This window comes from Ruditapes philippinarum, unplaced genomic scaffold (genome assembly GCF_026571515.1).
Source record: "Ruditapes philippinarum isolate M1 unplaced genomic scaffold, ASM2657151v2 ctg352_1_1_1_1, whole genome shotgun sequence".
Lineage (NCBI taxonomy): Eukaryota > Metazoa > Mollusca > Bivalvia > Venerida > Veneridae > Ruditapes > Ruditapes philippinarum.
Window position 1 is genome coordinate 105849 of NW_026863555.1, and position 18279 is coordinate 124127.

Sequence of the window (18279 nt, forward strand, 5' to 3'; positions counted from 1 at the left end):
AATCGGAAGAAGATACAGAATGATATTATAAGCATGACTAATGACAAAGAAAATCCGCCAATAAATATGTAAATGTATTTCCTGTCGTCGGCAATCTTAAAAGCAATATAGAGATCAGACTAAGTTTTCATATATTTATACCTAAGACAATGATATTACACTTTCGTCATTGATGTAGAAATTATTCAACCTATACTAATTGTATTTTATATGGAAATTTTATCAATCTTTTGATATCAATATTATTATGATATAAGAAAAAAGACAAAAAAACATAAAGCAGACTATCATATCGTTATTTAAACAGCAAAAAAGACATCCTATAAATGTATATTCGTATAAATGATAAAATATATCAAAATGTCTTACATCTTAATGTTTCTTATTATATAAGATAATGAAATATACTGAAACAAACAACATGACAACCATCTTATTTCTATCTCCTCAGAGAAAAATATGCAAACGATTTATCTCATACGATTATATATGTTATAATTTTCTAACATTTTGATCTTACCTCTTCAGTTTGTCTGCATTCGGTATAATTCGCCCATCGTTTGTTGTTTGTCAAGTTGACAAACCATGTCCCGTTTGCAGTGCAATCTCTATAAGCAAAACCTGAAATTATGTGTTTGATTGTTTGTACTATTAAATAAGCACCACGCACAACATGCATTCAGCTTGTAACATCCTTTTTAATAGGGCAACTAAATAGTTATGAAAATTTTTAATTAAATGATACTTAATATGTTGTGTATTTAAAAGTATTTCCCTATAATAAAAAACTACATCTAAGTGAAGTACCGGGGTATTTCCAGTTTTTATCCTGCTGTCATTTTAAACCGTTGCGACGTTTAATTTCGTAAATATTGACACCCGTTAACTTGTAGCAAGTAGATCAGTTAGTTACAAGTAGAACGATTGTGTGTTTGGTAAGGTTTTTGTTACTCTGCAATCAACTGCTACACACTATATCTTTTAAAATTATGTATATAAAAGGAAACAAAAATGAGCACATATCTTAGTATAAATCCGGTTTAAATCTAACATTTATGTAGAATAATAAAATTTTAAAGATAAAATGTAAAGGATAGTTTTGCACTATAAAATGAAATGTAAATGATAATTGTAAAATAAATGTGTACAGAAATGGGAATACGTCTTTAATTTCTTGGTAAATTTGTAAATGATTACAAAATCTATAAGATGAAACCTAAAACAAGTAAACTGAACACCTTAAATAGAAGTTGTCCTAATTTGAAAAACCATCAAAATCAATATGTTATAATTTAATTTTAAATGTTTACAAAATGGATATTATCTTAGCTACAAGAAATAATTATTATTTCATTGTTATGCTAACATTTCTTTTCGTACTGAAATAACTTAAATTTGCATGTGAGTCAGTTTTACTTCGGCCGAGTATCTTTTTCAAAGATACTTCTTGTTTGTTATTACTTGCGCTGTAATTTGATAAATTTACAAACTGCTTTAAGTCATTCAATTCACGACTACGAAAGTTTCTTTCGTCGAAACATTCTATAAACAATCTGTGTGCACAAGCAATATTAACTAAGGACGACGTAATTATTGTTTGTGAAAGAATTGTGCAATTACCAACATCTCCGATGTTGTCTTTTTAAAAGGCAGTACAATGTTTGGAGTTTGATCTACGTTGTTGTAAATGTATGATTAGTTTAAACATATTTTATGGCAGCACATACATGTCAAATATTATAAAAATGATAAGCATATAGCAAAATGCCAACAGATTATGGCAACAAGTTCTATTAACACTAGATTAATTCCTCCCCAGAAATGTTTTCCATTGTTGACCACTGAATAACTAAACAGTAATTTAAGAGTGTCATCAACGATTTACGAGGTGTATATACTTCAGCTACCACACTATTATGTGGCAAAGGATATAGCAAACATGAATGAAAAACGGCACAGACGTCAAATTATTAATCACAAGCGCAACATACACAAACAACAATTATAAATCTTAAATTGAAACAATATGAAATAATTCATACCATATCAAACTTTCAAAAAATAATAATCTTATTAGTAACTTTTAAACCAGGGCAAATAATATGAATGCACATTCTAATGCACTTATTTGTGTTCGAAAGGCATTGCGTGTGAAGGCAATAAAAACAAACATAAAAAGTCAAAGTCCCGCAGGCTTGTTTTAATTGAGTCTGTTGCCTACACAGTTATACCATGTCTGTTTAAACTTCATTATAATTTTATTTATTCCATTATGTGGTAGCTATCTTTATCATAAGATCCAACTTATCAACTAAATCTACTAAGACATGATGTTTATGTACCTAATGATATCAGATATTTTTTAACAAAGACTCGTTCTATTATATTTTGTCACTTTGTTTCTAAATACGGCATTGCTTCTGACAATGGTGCCGAAAATACTTTAAATACATTTATCATTTTAAGTGCAAGCGACTTATCTTTCCACATAAAATGACAATACTATCCTCTATATTTCCTTACTTATATTTAACTTGTGTTATACTTGTATATGACAAGGCTAATATTATTACATAAACATTCAGTCAAGAACTATAGGTTTGAATATTTATAATGTCTAATATTGCGTTTTTTTCAACATCATACAGTTATGGCAAATATCATGTCCACAAAAAAGAGAAAATAAAATTGTAATAACCATCATCACGCAACCAACTGTTTTATAAAAGTGATTACAGTTCAATTAACGATGATTAAAAAAAGAAGGCCTTCATTTTTACAATACTGAAGAACGTTTGCCCCTATTTAACAAGTATATTTCAAGTCTAAACACTCACATCAATATATGACAATAGTAGAAGGAGGCAGTCTTTTTTACAGATTTCGTCTTTCTTGTTTTATAATGATATATCGACAGTAACAACTATTGCAAGTAAGGAACATATGAAATGCCGATTAACAGATGTCAGTAGCTGACGGAGATTGACGAGTCTTAGATAGTGTCATTGGTACGGACATCAATAGTTTGTTATATATTTAGCTTCGATAAATGACAATGTGAAAACAGAAACTGAATTAATATTAGTTACATTTTTGTTTTATCAAAATATATTTGGTTATACTTTACTAGTATCTTTTTACGTACCAGTGTGTATTATACTATGTATATAGATATCTAAAAAAGTGTTCAAATCTAACATTTTTGTAAAATAATAATGTCTACAAAATATATCTAATTATCATATCGAAAATATAAATTAATCAAGTAATCAATATTCTCCGCATTTAATTTTTTTCTGACCTTGGAGATGTGTTGCACATAACATTACCTCTCGTGAATAAACCGAATTTCAATTGTCAACTATTTGCATTGTTTTTATTGCTCTACAGAGCTTCCCTTTATTAGCTCTCGTCTTCATATGTTGCGTATCATCTCCGGCGATTTGCCACCGTTCATTTATAGTAAAGCGCATGAAACTGTTCCTGTGTTGTCCGATATCATATATTATGTACCTGCATAAAATCTTTGAAAATTAAGGTAACCTTATTTTATTGAATTAATGTACATTTTAATCTCCCTGTTTTTCATCAACACATGTTGTTAGCATTTTAAATACATTTGAATTGTTTATTTGGCTATAGTTTATCAGCAAATTAAATTAAATATCTGTTTACCCGCACGTCTTAAGACATACATGTAAGAATGAAAGCCAATACTTTTTTTATATGACTGATTGAAAATACAGCTGTACTTTGGTTAACCTTTCCGTCAATTTCAAATTTTGGCGGTACTTCATGGGACTGATGCCATGTACTCTCATTACAGCCATGCGCATGGCAACACTTTCATACTGCAAGTAATGTCGATGGTAGATATAGTTATTGCTGGTTCTGTTCTTTTGCTTCAAAGATGCAATGTTTAAATGAGAAGATTTAGTTATTTAGTTTAAGGATTTTTAATATTTATACCCTTTCACAATATCTGAAACTGTTTAAGATATAAAAAAATGGAAATAAACAGGCGCTTGATTATACATTATATGTTTTAAATTCAGTTCAATAAGTTCAATGAAATTCCCGATATTGCTAGGAGGAGCAAGGTAGAGACTCAGAGGACATAATGTTTGCATTTAAAAATAAATTATTAATTAATAGATAAGAATCACACGACTAATGTGTAACGTATAGATATAATTACGGACAAATGAAATACACTCATAAGACGAAACCACACAAAAAAGTGCATAACGATCGAAAATAATTTCAAAAAAGTTATGAAGAAATTAATCGTTTAAAAATTGTCTGTTTCGTGAGACAGCATTGATATATTCTTGATATTTTATACTTTTGGTGAATTTCTTTCACAGCATGATCGGCAAACAAAGTTTTGCCGATCAATTTATGCAAGTTTGTTTCCTTATCGCTTTGAGTAAAACGATGATTCTCGATAAATGAAAAAAAACTTTGGTAAATGACCATAAAGTAACTCATCATAATGATTAAATAGTGATACAAAATAATATAATGTAAAATTCTTTTACATTTGCAGGTTGAATACTACATGTATATAGTCATTTGAAGATACAACATGATTGACTTTATTCCCTTTTTCATTTGCAAACCAATTAATAATGTTAATCATCCTAATATAATGGAGAAATGATATGATGTAGTGTAATAATTGAAAGTTGTATTTGTGCAAAACCTCAACTGAAAAATGAATGGACGCTAACATCTTCAGGACGTCTGTCAGACACATGACTAGTATGTTAACCTTGATTAACTATTATATAGCATTTCCTTTCAAAAACATTCGGAAGTTTAGTCTGGCACATGATAATGTTCAATCTTCTGAAATCTCAAAGACACAGAACTATACTGAAGTCTTTTTAATGTTAAATAGAATACGTTCATTTAGAAATTGCATTATTGGATAATATTTCAGAGAGATACTTGTAATGAAATTAAGACATAATGATGGATTCGGTATAAGGTACTTGCTAATCTAAGCTAATTTTCTATACCGTCTCGTAAAGTAACAAAGGAACTGATAATTAAGGTAATTCAACGCATTTCTGTTTCTAGCAATCAAAAATCGCTTAAGTAACGATTTTGTTTTATTTTAATTAGTTTTTTTCTTGTTTTGACAAAAATTACGAAGGTTTATTTGGAAAAAAGTCCAATTCAATATTTATCAGGAACTTACAGTTGGTTAGAATATATGGTCATTCATAATTTGTGCTTTTGTTGTGAATCAAAAGAAGGCCAATTGCAATGCTTCGCACTGTCATTTTCATTCGCAATGCGGTTGTAGATTTATGGATTAAAATAACAGTAAAATGATTTTTTCTGTTGATGTTAACATTATTGTAGAATTGAAGAAACGCAATCATGTTTAAATCTTATATTGTTACATTTAAAAAATGTAAACAAATGAATACCGTACAATCTATCATATAATGAGTCCGTTATTGACACCGATCTCTTTCTCATTTATCTAATGTTTTTTCAGCTCATTTTGTATGAGGAATGATTAAGAAATACAGCAATTTATCACTTGTTGTCACATATTGACTGCTTGTGAGAAAACATCATTAATAGTTCATGCTTCAGAAAAAAAAGACATAATAACTTCCTTAATAGCCTCATCTTGGAATCATTAAATACCTAATCATGTCATATGAGCAGGACATTATTTTGATTATTGCATGCTAACAGGCTTTGTGTCTTATCGTGTCGAATGAAAACATGTTCTATGATGTTTTCGGTACATGACAGCATTGCACATTCTGTCTTTAAATCTTAATTTTGACTCTCAATATAAAAAAATGAGCATCAATAATTATTAGGGCATGAATTTGTATAGCATCCTATTATAATTATTTAACTATATTTAAATACATTTATATGAATATAATCATCAACACGTGTTATTGTATATTATTTCAAGAAGAGAGTTGGTTGCAACTTAGTCAATTGAAGAATAATAGAATGGAAAAGAACATTGATACTTTGTCACATCATACTTTACTTGTCAACAATGTGCGCTTTGACAACACTTCAAAAAGAGAAAATTGCAACATATCGTTTGAAATGAATGTGTTGTGTTATTTACAATCAGCGTTTTATCTTTGTCATATAAATGTAAAAATGGTAAATGATGTGGTAAAACAAAAATAATTATTCCTCGTCCTGTCTTTATTCGGTGGTTACATAACACCATATAACGTCATATTTGCAATTTAAGTGAAATCATGAATGACATAAAACATGATGAGATTGTTTCGTGAACAGAGACTTTGGTCTTTGGCAGTCATTGCGCTGTTATCGCACACCTTTCGTCGTCGTGATCGATCAAAATTGAGATGTGACTTTTTCAAAACAATTCATCTCACTGTTTGAAAATTTAAAAACATTGCCAATGTCACTCCGTTTCAACAAAATAATGTGACATGCAATATAGAAGAAGATACTTTGTTGTGTTTATGGTACTGTTAGATCTTTCTTAGACCTATTGTTTTCTCTTGCCGGCTGCATACATTTTGCTTTTCATCGAATGGCACTAAGGTGTCTTATTGAGGGTTCCGTGATTCAACAATTAACCATGTTATATTCTGCTTTAGCTGGTTCTAGACTTCATGTCATTAGTTTACAGATTCCAGTTATGGCCATGTTTCAATATTATCGGGGATTTTATTTCTCTCTATATTGAATTTCTTTAACAGGACAAAAATATTACATTAATGATTGGCTCGCTAAAAGTCCAGATCTGAATTTCTTAAAACACCTGTCAGGTCATTTGAACGTAACTAAATAAACTACTACAAGCCTAAATGAAGAAGCGCAATTACATACCACGAGCAAAATACAACAAACTTGCTTCTATGCACAAAAGATAAATTCTAAATTCCCAAGCCCATAAAATCAACTATGTCATCGGTTTTCTGTAAGCGTAGAGCAATAAAATTATACAGAGAAATTCACATCGAATAACATTTGGTATAACAAAAGAATTACACTTAATCACAATGCATGTATCTTCTTCGTTCAGTATATGCTCGTACATGTATGTTCATTACATATATGTTACAGCAAAATAAGAACAGAAGCTCAAATAAGACAAGTATATGTTTTTGATGTCTAAATACAGATAATCAGAAAATTTTATAGGCATACGTTTTACTGATAAAAAAGATAAATTTGACGTTTAATTTGCATTTGGCTTATTTCAGTTCTTACATTAATCACCCACAGGGGTGTTATCAAGATAAAACTGGAAACTACACAGACAATTAATCAAGCTGCAAGCATTTAGTTTAAACGTTAACATTTGCCCTCATACTAATTGTTAAAAAAGAGAGTTTACATTGTTTAATTCCATTACAAAGTTTGTAACCTAAATTCAAAAATTTTATTAAACACAATAGTTCTCGCTTTCATCAAGGCTTGGATGTATTCACGTGATGACAGGGCTAATTAAAAAAATAAGAACAGATGAACATAATATATATATACATGTATAGATATTTTAGTGACAAGAGACTCATTATTTATTAAACATTTTTTTATTTATTTAATTATTTATTAATTTATTTATTTATTTGGTTATTACATCTATAACAATTCATGTTGAGGTGAATAGAGCGTGTTCTATAAGTTAAAACCTTTGAAGAGATTTCAAAATTAATTTTTTACGCCGAAAACAAAATGATAGATTTAAACCTGAAAACTTTGATAAAATTTACATATATTTTCGGAATGTTGCGGGAAAAGGACATTTGCAAAATGCCGGGCTTGTTTGATACATAATCAATTCATTTTTACTAATAAAATGAATACTATTCGAAAGGAATGTTTTGAAAAAAAAAATCATTTTCTAAAATTTTAATGAGATGTGTTCAAACAAAATAACAATAATACAAGTTAAGTCATAACTAATGTTTGATAACCTGCAAATATGAACATGATAAACAAAGCTTAAGATACAACACGAACATTTAAATGCTGTGAAAAAAAAGATATTACAATATAGCAATAAAGGCTGTCTTTTTCTTTCGCATGTTGCAAATTCAATGACTTACAGTCATGTCTTTCATGACTCTTGTACTTGTGGTATTTAAATAAATTTTGCAATCAAAGTTTGAGTCTGTATTATGTGTTATGAGACAATTTGTGCAATTAACATTAGCTCATCCTTTTAAGTAATTAAAACTTATTATACGTAGTTATCATAAAAGACAAGTGTCTTAAGATAATTTTTACCGACAAAGACCAAGTATGTTTAAATTCATAGAACTATTAAACTGTAGAAATATGAAGAAATTAGAAAATTTAAGTATCTGTTGTAATAAAATTATGCAATATTTTGTTTTTTCTTGATTATTCTCTATGTTACATATATTGTCTATGTTATGTACACTGTAGATTAAGGTATTGGTAGATGAAATATGTCAACATACTAATATACCATGTTTATGTATTAGATATTAATGATTTCTGTTTAAAACAGTATATTCTGTAATTTTTATTCACATAGTTCACATAGGATGTTTATGAAAGGTTCACTAAAACTTATATGTCACATTGTGAAACATTAAAATACTACATTTTTTAGAAAATTTAGAATATTTACTATTCTTCTGAAATGACATTACTGACAAAAATGCTCTTTATGCTGCAAATATATTGCATTATTTTCATTTTCTTGTGTATCATGAAAGAGTTAAGTTTATATTGTTAAATATACAAAATTAAGAATTATATATTGACTAAAGCATATAAATATATTTATTTATTTGGCATTTGAATTATTTAAAAGAAAATTTGTTTCTTTGTTATACGTACTTAATATAAGTCTCTCTCTATCTTTCATAAAAAGGTTGAAATTATGCAACATGTAATCAATCACCTTTGTTGAAATTTGAAAAGTATAATATCTTAAGATATTTGAAAAATACTATGTCATCTCGGCTATATGTATAATATATAATTTCACACTTTTACATTAAGTATTAAATTACAATCTTTATGCTATAAGTACGTTTCGCACATTTTATTTTTCTCTCAAGCAAATCTAAGATTCAAATATGAAACTTTCTGTTTCATTACAAACAATTGATACTGAAATGAATGTTAAATTGTTAGAACCTATTTATAACCTGGATATCTTTCGTGTTTGTTTTTTTCGATAGGCTTTCGTTTCGTTTTGTTCAGGTTATTATGAAAGGTGTAAACATTCTATTTGATCCATTAGTCATACTAAATATTTTACTATAATATATATTTTTTCTCACCAAATTGTAACTATATATTACTATTATCCTAAAAAATTTTAATGTAATATAGCCGTTTTCCATTATGTATTTGTATATGTTTATGTATGTATACTGCTGATGTTTCCCGCTATTGTGGGACTTGTGCATTTTGTAAATAAATTGAAATTGAATAAATTGAAAAATTGAGATTTAAAAAGCGCCTTTATTTCAAATTGATTTTAAGATTATATACGCAACTGCTGTCTGTAAGTTGAAACCATATTATGTTAAAAGACTACAATACTTAATAGTATACACTACAATAAGAAACGATTATTGTGGTCAAAACTCATCTTAATATGTATTACAAATAAGTGTAAATGCGTATATGATTTATGTATAACAGATTATAATCAGTTATTTTAATTCTTTGTCTCTTGAAATGTTATTATGGTTGAATAAATTACAAATATTTGGATCATTTGTTAATTGCATGGATTTAAAACAGTAATGTAACAAATGTAAATAAAAAGACACACGCTAATCATTGTTGCACTATATTGTTTTTCTATAATTTCATGTTAACTATGTTGTACTATAGACAAAATGGCGATATATGAACCTCTGTTAATTGTTGACATTGTTGTATTTACTTACCTATACATTAATGCACTTATAATATGAAAATGTCATGTGTATTATTATACTTGTGTATGGGCCGGAGGCCTTATTATACAATAAACAAATTGAATTGAATTGAATTCGAAAAATCCTATTAAAGTATTGAGGCATAATCACTGAATTAAATCCACAAATCTACGAGATGTTCAAAAGATTTGATGTATATCTTCATACAGTCTTCATAAAATAAATAAATAAATAAATCACTTTGGTATGTTGATAAAGATTAAGCTAAGATTTTAAATTCATTTAAAATGAAACGTCACATTCATGCAAGCAATTTAATATAAATAATACGTTAAAATGCTATTATATAGAACAATATAATTATTTCTTAAAATAGCAAACCGACTTGGACAAATGAGCTATTGCACTATTAAAAATGTTATTTTTTAAAATAATGTTGGAAAAGTGTTTGTATAAGAGCCTAATATCAATACTTTTTTTCTTCTTTGCATTTGAAATTCCAAAGTTAAAAACAACATTTTGTACTTTTACATAAATACGTAAAGATGAGACAAGTTAAAGTTCAATGTATGCTAACCACATATATATCAATGCAACAATATGACATTTAAGTAAAGCTTGTTATTAATTTAGATGAAAAGATAAACAGAATATTATGAATGTCATATCAATAAAAAGATGTAGTTATTTTTTAAACTTGTTAATTTTTTAATCAATATAATAATAGAATCAAATATTATAAATGTTTATGAAAACTATATTTTATGTTTATCTATGAATATAACTCATTATCAGAAAGGGCTTTTTGTTCATTTATACTACTTTTTTCTCGATATTTGTTTATCTTGTACTGTTTGGTTTCCTTTACCATTATTTCTATAGCTTTTTTTGTTCTAAATACATTTGACGAATGCATAAATAAATAAATACATAAATAAGTTATTAAATCAATAAACCAATAAATCATTAAATCAATCAAGAAATATCAAATCAAAAATTATTAAATGTTTCACATGCCAAAAAATGTAATTAGACTTAAAATGTGTGGATTGAAAATAGTCATAGAATGAACGCGGAGGAAAGGAGAGCCTATGTGTCTGGTATTAAACGTTGATTGTTAAGAAATACTCCACATATAGTACAAAATATTTCTTTTAATATTCACGAAACGCTTTTTCAGTAACCATAGTACTAGATATAAAACACCTTACAGATGAGAGCAAATCCAAAATAGCAGTGACAATTTTAACATAAAGAGGTATTTCGCAATTAGTAGTTTCATTGTCAGAATCAAACATGTGTTTGAAAAGCAGAATCCAGTCGATGTTTTTAATCAACTGCATCATAAACAACCATTTTATTTCTCCTAAGAGCATCTGCTAAACATATTGATGCTCCCATTGATATGATGATTTATGGGTATATTTATTTATCTATTTATTTAACTGTCTTCTATCATTTGAAAACACGTTTTAATACAGCACCTGTATGAATAAGTTTGACTGTTCAGGTACTGAGATTATTTTAACTCATTGAGTGTTTGTTTAAGTTTGGTCTTAACAAATCACAAATATTTTATTAAAACAATATATGTGTTAATAACACAAACGTTTTTTATATACACAAGAATGTATCAAAATATGACGAAAAATGTGTGATCAGGTATTTATCAACTAACAATGTTTATTTCAAACAGTTATATAAATAATAAAAGTAAACAACTGAATAGAACGATTACAATAACGTCATATTCTTAAAATGTACATGCGTAATTAATGATATCACAAAAACAGTATTAAATTCAAGAAGTCATATTTTTGCAAATATTTCCGCACGCAAAAAGTCCTCTTTTTGACATCCGCAACAATTTTGTGACGCATATATATCAAGTTATACAGTAACAGCTGTTTAAAAGAAATACAGGGAAATATTCGAAGCATTTCGCTGAATGAAGTTAGTGAAAGTTAAACTAGTTGTACACATTAACTTTCTGTTATCTGTTTTACTAACTTCTTAATACAATTAAATGTAGATAAATATATTTATCGGAAGGCGAAACTCTTTTATAGATCATAATCACTTAATATGCAGTGTTTTCATGAGGAAAATGTTGGCAACTTTAGGCAATTATCAGTAACTTGATTGTTAAATATGTGTTAGCAAGCGTTATGACAACGTTTTCTTTTATTTAAAAACGGTTGTCGACAGTTGTCTAAAACTGAAAAAAAAAACAAAAAAAAAAACAATAGCAAATCGTTTAAACATATAATAAAGGTACATACTAATTTTAAATAACACTACATATTAGATGATATAGAAAAACACATTTTAATGTGTATTTTATATTTTGATGTTTAATGCATGATACATCTGGAAATTTAATAATATTCAAAATATTTATCTGACAATATTTAAACATGGATAAATTAAGGTTTTAACCAAAATATGTTAATGCGGAAATTATATATAAACATTAAATCCTACAAAGTAGAGTGAAATAGTGATGCCGTTTGTTTTTGTGGTAATGAATTGTACAGAAGATATAACAACTGGTTTTATTGATTGTAGTTTTCTTGTTTTGTAATAATTTATCGAGAAATAACAACTATTGACAGTCAAGATTATAAAATGCCGATGACCAGACGTCAGTGTGTGTGACTGACGAAGATGAATGTGTTTAAGGAAGTATCTTTGGCATTGAAATCAATGACTTGTAATTTTGACGCAAATTTATATTCTACGGCATAAAAATTGCAAATTGAATGTAGAATAAAAGAATTATTAAATGCACTTTCTTTTTCTGTATTATTTTATTTACAAAACAACATATATCCGTATTTTTCGTATCCTTGTGTATATAATACAAAACATACCTTAAATACTGCAGACACAGAAAGGCAAAGCGATAGAAGATGTTTCAAAATAGGAATAAAATAATTATTTGTCTAAAGAATTGACTTCTATTTTTTGCGTCGACAGCATTGCGGGGCTCTTGTCAATTTTATTTTGCTGATCAATTCCTAAATGGATACTAAAATTTTTGCCAAATCCTTTTTATTTTGTTATGTCAATCATGTTGATTTCTCGAAAAAATGACGCTTTTATAAAAAGTAAATGAAGACAATATAAAAGAAAGAAATCATGCTTTGTACAGATACGAATGCGAAATTACGCTTTTATTTATAAGATAAGTGAACTCTGATGGAAGAAAAAAGTATACAAATGTAATAAAAAAATTTTCCTGAAGAAAAATTCAATTAAAAATTACATAAGTTTTTTGGAGACATTTCTTTAAGTTAGAGATATCATGTAGGTAAAGAATGTGTTGCAATTCAAAGTTATTTACATAAACTAAATAAACTGTTAAATCACAATGACCTCTGACAGACACATTTTTAGCATTTCGAAACTTCCTTGACAACATAGTGCTTGTTGTCGAAAACGTATGGACGTTCTGTCTGGTCCGTGATATTGTTAAGTCATCTTAAGCTCAATGACACAAAACTAAACTAAAGTCTTCTCAAACCTATACTCGAAGACATTAATTAAGTGCATTTTCCAAAGAAAATTGTACTGAAAATCAGACAAAATTAAGTAATTATTATTAGATTTTTGCTAAGCTGGGCAAATGGTATACCGCGTGTTTTCAAACAGCAAGGGAAATAATTTTTTTTTTAATTATTATTTTTGTGTTTGATTCTAGCAATTCCACTTCGACTGTTTTTTATTAATTACTGAAACAAAATTGCCAATAAGATACGAAAGAAAACAAAATATCTACAGCAATATTTTCGAATGACAAATGCTTTCAATATGGTAGGCAATTGAATCAAAATGCAACTCTTTATATTTTATTGCAATAATTAAGTATCGAAATTCGATGAACAATAGGTAAAAATCTTATGTAAGCGAGTACTATTTTGTATTATATATACACACTTCAGTGAATGAGAATTTTCGCTTAACTGTTATCGTCAATGTGTTGTTATTGAAACATTAAATGTCGTCCTTGAAAAATGTATAATACTAAATGCCTCAACAATATTGGGCAAATATTTGCAAGTTTTCTGAATTGAATGTGCTTTACTTTCAATACATTTTATAAAACACTCATCTGGGTAGTTTATCATTTTCATATGCGTGTAAAATAAATCAATACTAGTTCGTAAAAAACAGTGGTTACTTCATGCTTTTTTTATTCAAGAAATCTTGAAAAATAAATGTTGTCACGTGTTTTAATATTGGAATGATATTTCATAAAAACCTCAGTGTATTAAAATAATTATTTTGTCACTCAGGATCATAGAAATTAATTTACCATTCATAATATCTGAAGAATAAAAATATTCATGTTTCGTATCGTTTCTATTAATACGTTTGATATGTTTAATAAATATGATTTTTTAAACTGCCTTTTTCAGAATATTGTTAGATACGGTAATTTTGAAGTAGCTGTGAATAGTATGGTTATGTATGCTTGTGTGCTTTTAACATGCTTCGCACTGAGAATTTCATAATTTGTAATATGTTGCAAATTGTTTTAAATTCAATAGCATTGCTTTTTTTCAAAAAAACTTGTTGAACTGAAAAACTTGAAAGACATGCCATACAGTATTAAAAGGAATTTGAAATCTATCAGTTAGGTAACAATATTAATTTATTTAAGTTTAGTTAGAACAAGCTTGCGTTTGTGAATAAGAGATTAAAAACAGTTACTTAATCTCGAAAACGCCATTTTGTTTGCCCTGTTAAAAAAGAACAATGTTCATTTCTTAAGCATCAAATACTTTAGAATAACTTTTATTACAATTGTTAAAAGACTATTATGTTCTATTTTAAATAGCCAATAGCAAAAAATAGAATTGGTAACATCTATAAGCTATTATATTAACATACGTCAAACATGTGTATCTCAGGATCAACACTTTATTCAGTATATTGTCGACAATAAATCAATATTATACATGTATATAGCGTTTCCTTTCAGAAATATTGGGAAGTTCAGTGTGGCACATGATTATGTTCAGTCTTCTGACATCTCTAAGACACAGAACTATACTGAGGTCTTCTTATTTTTTACTAGACTACGTTCTTTTAGAGATAGCATAAATATATATTTTTTTTTCAGAGAGACTTGTAATGAAACTTAGACATAATGATGGAATTGGTATAAGATAATTGCTAAGCTAAACTAATTTTCTATACCGTCTCGTAAAATAGCAAAATAACTGATGATTAAGGTACTTCAAAACATGTTTGTCTCTATCAATCAAATATCGCTTGAGTAAAAATTGTGTATTATTTTCATAGTTTTTTATGTTTTGACAAAAATTAAAAGCGTTTTTGAAAAAAGTCCAATTTAATATTTATCAGGAACTTTTCAGTTTGCTGGAATAAATGGTCGTTCATACTTTTTGCTTTAGTTGTGAATCCAAAGAAGGTCAATGAATACCATTTTCATTTACGATGGTAGATGTTTTCATTGAAATAAGAGTAAAATGGTTTTTCTGATGATGTTAACATCATTGTATAACTGAAGAAATAAAATCATGTTCAAATCTTAATTGTAACATTTCAGAAAATGTGAACCAAATGAATACCGTTAAATCTAACACATAATGAGTATATTATTCATACCGGTCTCTAATTCATTTATCTAATGTTATTTTTGCTCTGTTGTATGAGGAATTATTAAGAAATACAACAATTTATCTTTTGTTGTCACATAGATTGACTGCTTATGAATAAACATCATTAATAGTTCATGCTTCAGAAAAAAGACATAATAGCTGCCTTAATAACCTCATCTTAGAATCATTAATTACCTAATCATGTCATGTGAGCAGGACATAATTTTAATTATTGCATGTTTACAGGCTTTGTATCTCATCGTGCCGAATTAAAACATGTTCTCTGATGTTTTCGTTACATGACGGCATTGCATATTCTTCTTTTTAATCTTAACGTTGACTTTCAACATATAAACAAATGATCATCAATAATAATTAGGTTATGAATTTGTATAAAAAAGATTTAACTATATTTAAATAAATGTATGTGAATATAAATATAAACACGTGTTAAAGTATATCCTTTTAGGAAGAGGTTGTTGTAATTAAGTCAATTGAAGAAGAAAGGAATATTTATACCTTGTCACAACATACTTTACTAGTCAAATATGTGGGCTTTGACAATACGTTAAAAGAGAGAATTGCAACATACCGTTTGTTTTTTGTTTTTTTTCCGTTTGTTTTGGGTTTAACGTCACATCGACACAGTATAGGTCATATCGCGACGTTCCAGCTTTACTGGTGGAGGAAGACCTCAGGTGCTCTTCCGTGCATTATTTCAGGCACAAACGGGCACCTGAGTAGAACCCCCGTTCCGTAAGCTTGCTGGATAGCTTCCTGACGTGAAAGAATCCAAAGTCCCTGCCGGGATTCGAACCCACAGCGGTGAGGGGCAAGTGGTTTGAAGTCAACGACCTTAACCACTCGGCAACGGACGCCCCATATACCGTTTGGAATAAATGTTATGAACAGTCAGCGTTTTAACTTTGTCAGATAAATGTAAAAATGGTAACGAGTGTAGTAATACAAACATAACATGATTCCTCGTCCTATCCTTATTCCGAAGTAACCCCACTCCATATAACGTCATATTTGTAATTTAAGTGAAATCATGAATGACACAAACATGATTAGACGGAGATCTTGGTCTTGGCAGGCATTGTGCTGATATCGCACACATTTCATCGTCGTAATCGATGGTAATTGAATACCTAAATCTACAGCGATGTAATCGATGGAAATTGAATACCTAAATCTACAGCGATGTGTTTCGTGCAAGGCAATTCATCGCACTGTTTTAAAACAGTGCCAATATTACCCTGTTTCAACAGGATAATGTCACAGGCAATACAACAGGAGATACGTTGTTGTGTTTGTGGTACTGTTAGATCTTTCTTATACCCATTGTTTTGTCTCTTGACGGCTGCACACATTTCGCTTTTCATCGAATGGCACTAACATGTCATATAGAATGGTCTGTGATTCAACAATTCACTATGTTATATTCTGCTTTGGGTGGAGCTAGTGTGCGTGGACATTAGTTTGAACATTCCTGTTTTGTCCATGTTTCAATATTGCTTGGTATTTTATTTCTCTCTATTTTGAATGTCATTAGGGCGAATAATATCAAATTATTTATAGGCTCGCCAAACGTCCAGATCTGAATTGAACTGATCTGAACCCTGTAAGATAATTTGAACGTCGCCTGATTCCATCATCGAACATCAATGAACTTATACAAGCCTAAATGAAGGAGCGGAATAAAATTCCATGGGGCAAAGTACAACAAACTTACTTCCATGCACAAAGGATACCAGGCAGTATTCAATGCTCCAGATGGCAATATCCGGTATTAGTCTAAGAACCCAACTACATATAATCAAGTATGTCATCATTTTTGGTAAGCGTAGAGCAATCACATTATACAGGGAAATTCACATCGAAATACTTTTGGAATAACAAAGGAATTATACTTAATCACAATGCAAGTATATTTTCCCTTCATTATATACTCGTACATGTATATTTTAGAGCAAAATTAGGACAGAAGTTCAAATAAGACTTATATAAGTTTATGATGTCTAAATACAGAAATCTATAGACATACGTTATACTGCTAAAAAGGTAAAGGTCACGTTGAATTTGCATTTGGCTTATTTAAGTTCTAACATAAATCAACCATAAGGGTGTCATCAAGATAAAATTTGAAACTACATAGACAATTAAGCTACCAGCATTTAGTTTTAACATTAACATTTGCCCTCATACTATTTAAAATAAAAGAACGTTGACTTAGTTTACATTGTTAAATTTCATTACAACGTGTATGACCTTAATTGATAAAAAAGAAATATTTCTCGCTTCCATCAATGCTTGGATGTATTTACGTGATCAAGTTTGGAGATAATTGGGTTGTTCTTTAATTCATTCTCCTTTGTTGGTTTATTCTAATGCATTAGGTACGGAAAAATCAATACAAAAACTGCATTAAAAAATAAGAACAGATGTACATTATTATATTATTATTATTATCAATACTGATGCGAATTCACATTTGTAGAAAACTATTTAAAATACACTTTGAAATACTTCGGTTTCCTTATTTTCAGTTTAATTCCTTCGAATAAAAGAATAACAAAAAGAATTCAAATAAATCTAAATAAAACACGTAAGGTCTTAGCTATATGAATTGTAAATTGAATTTAAATCATTGTTTATAAGCTTTGGCATCTGAATTTGTCTCAGTTTTGGCACTTTCCATATGGTATAAACTTACTAAGTATACACCCTTCTGCTATGTCGTTTCT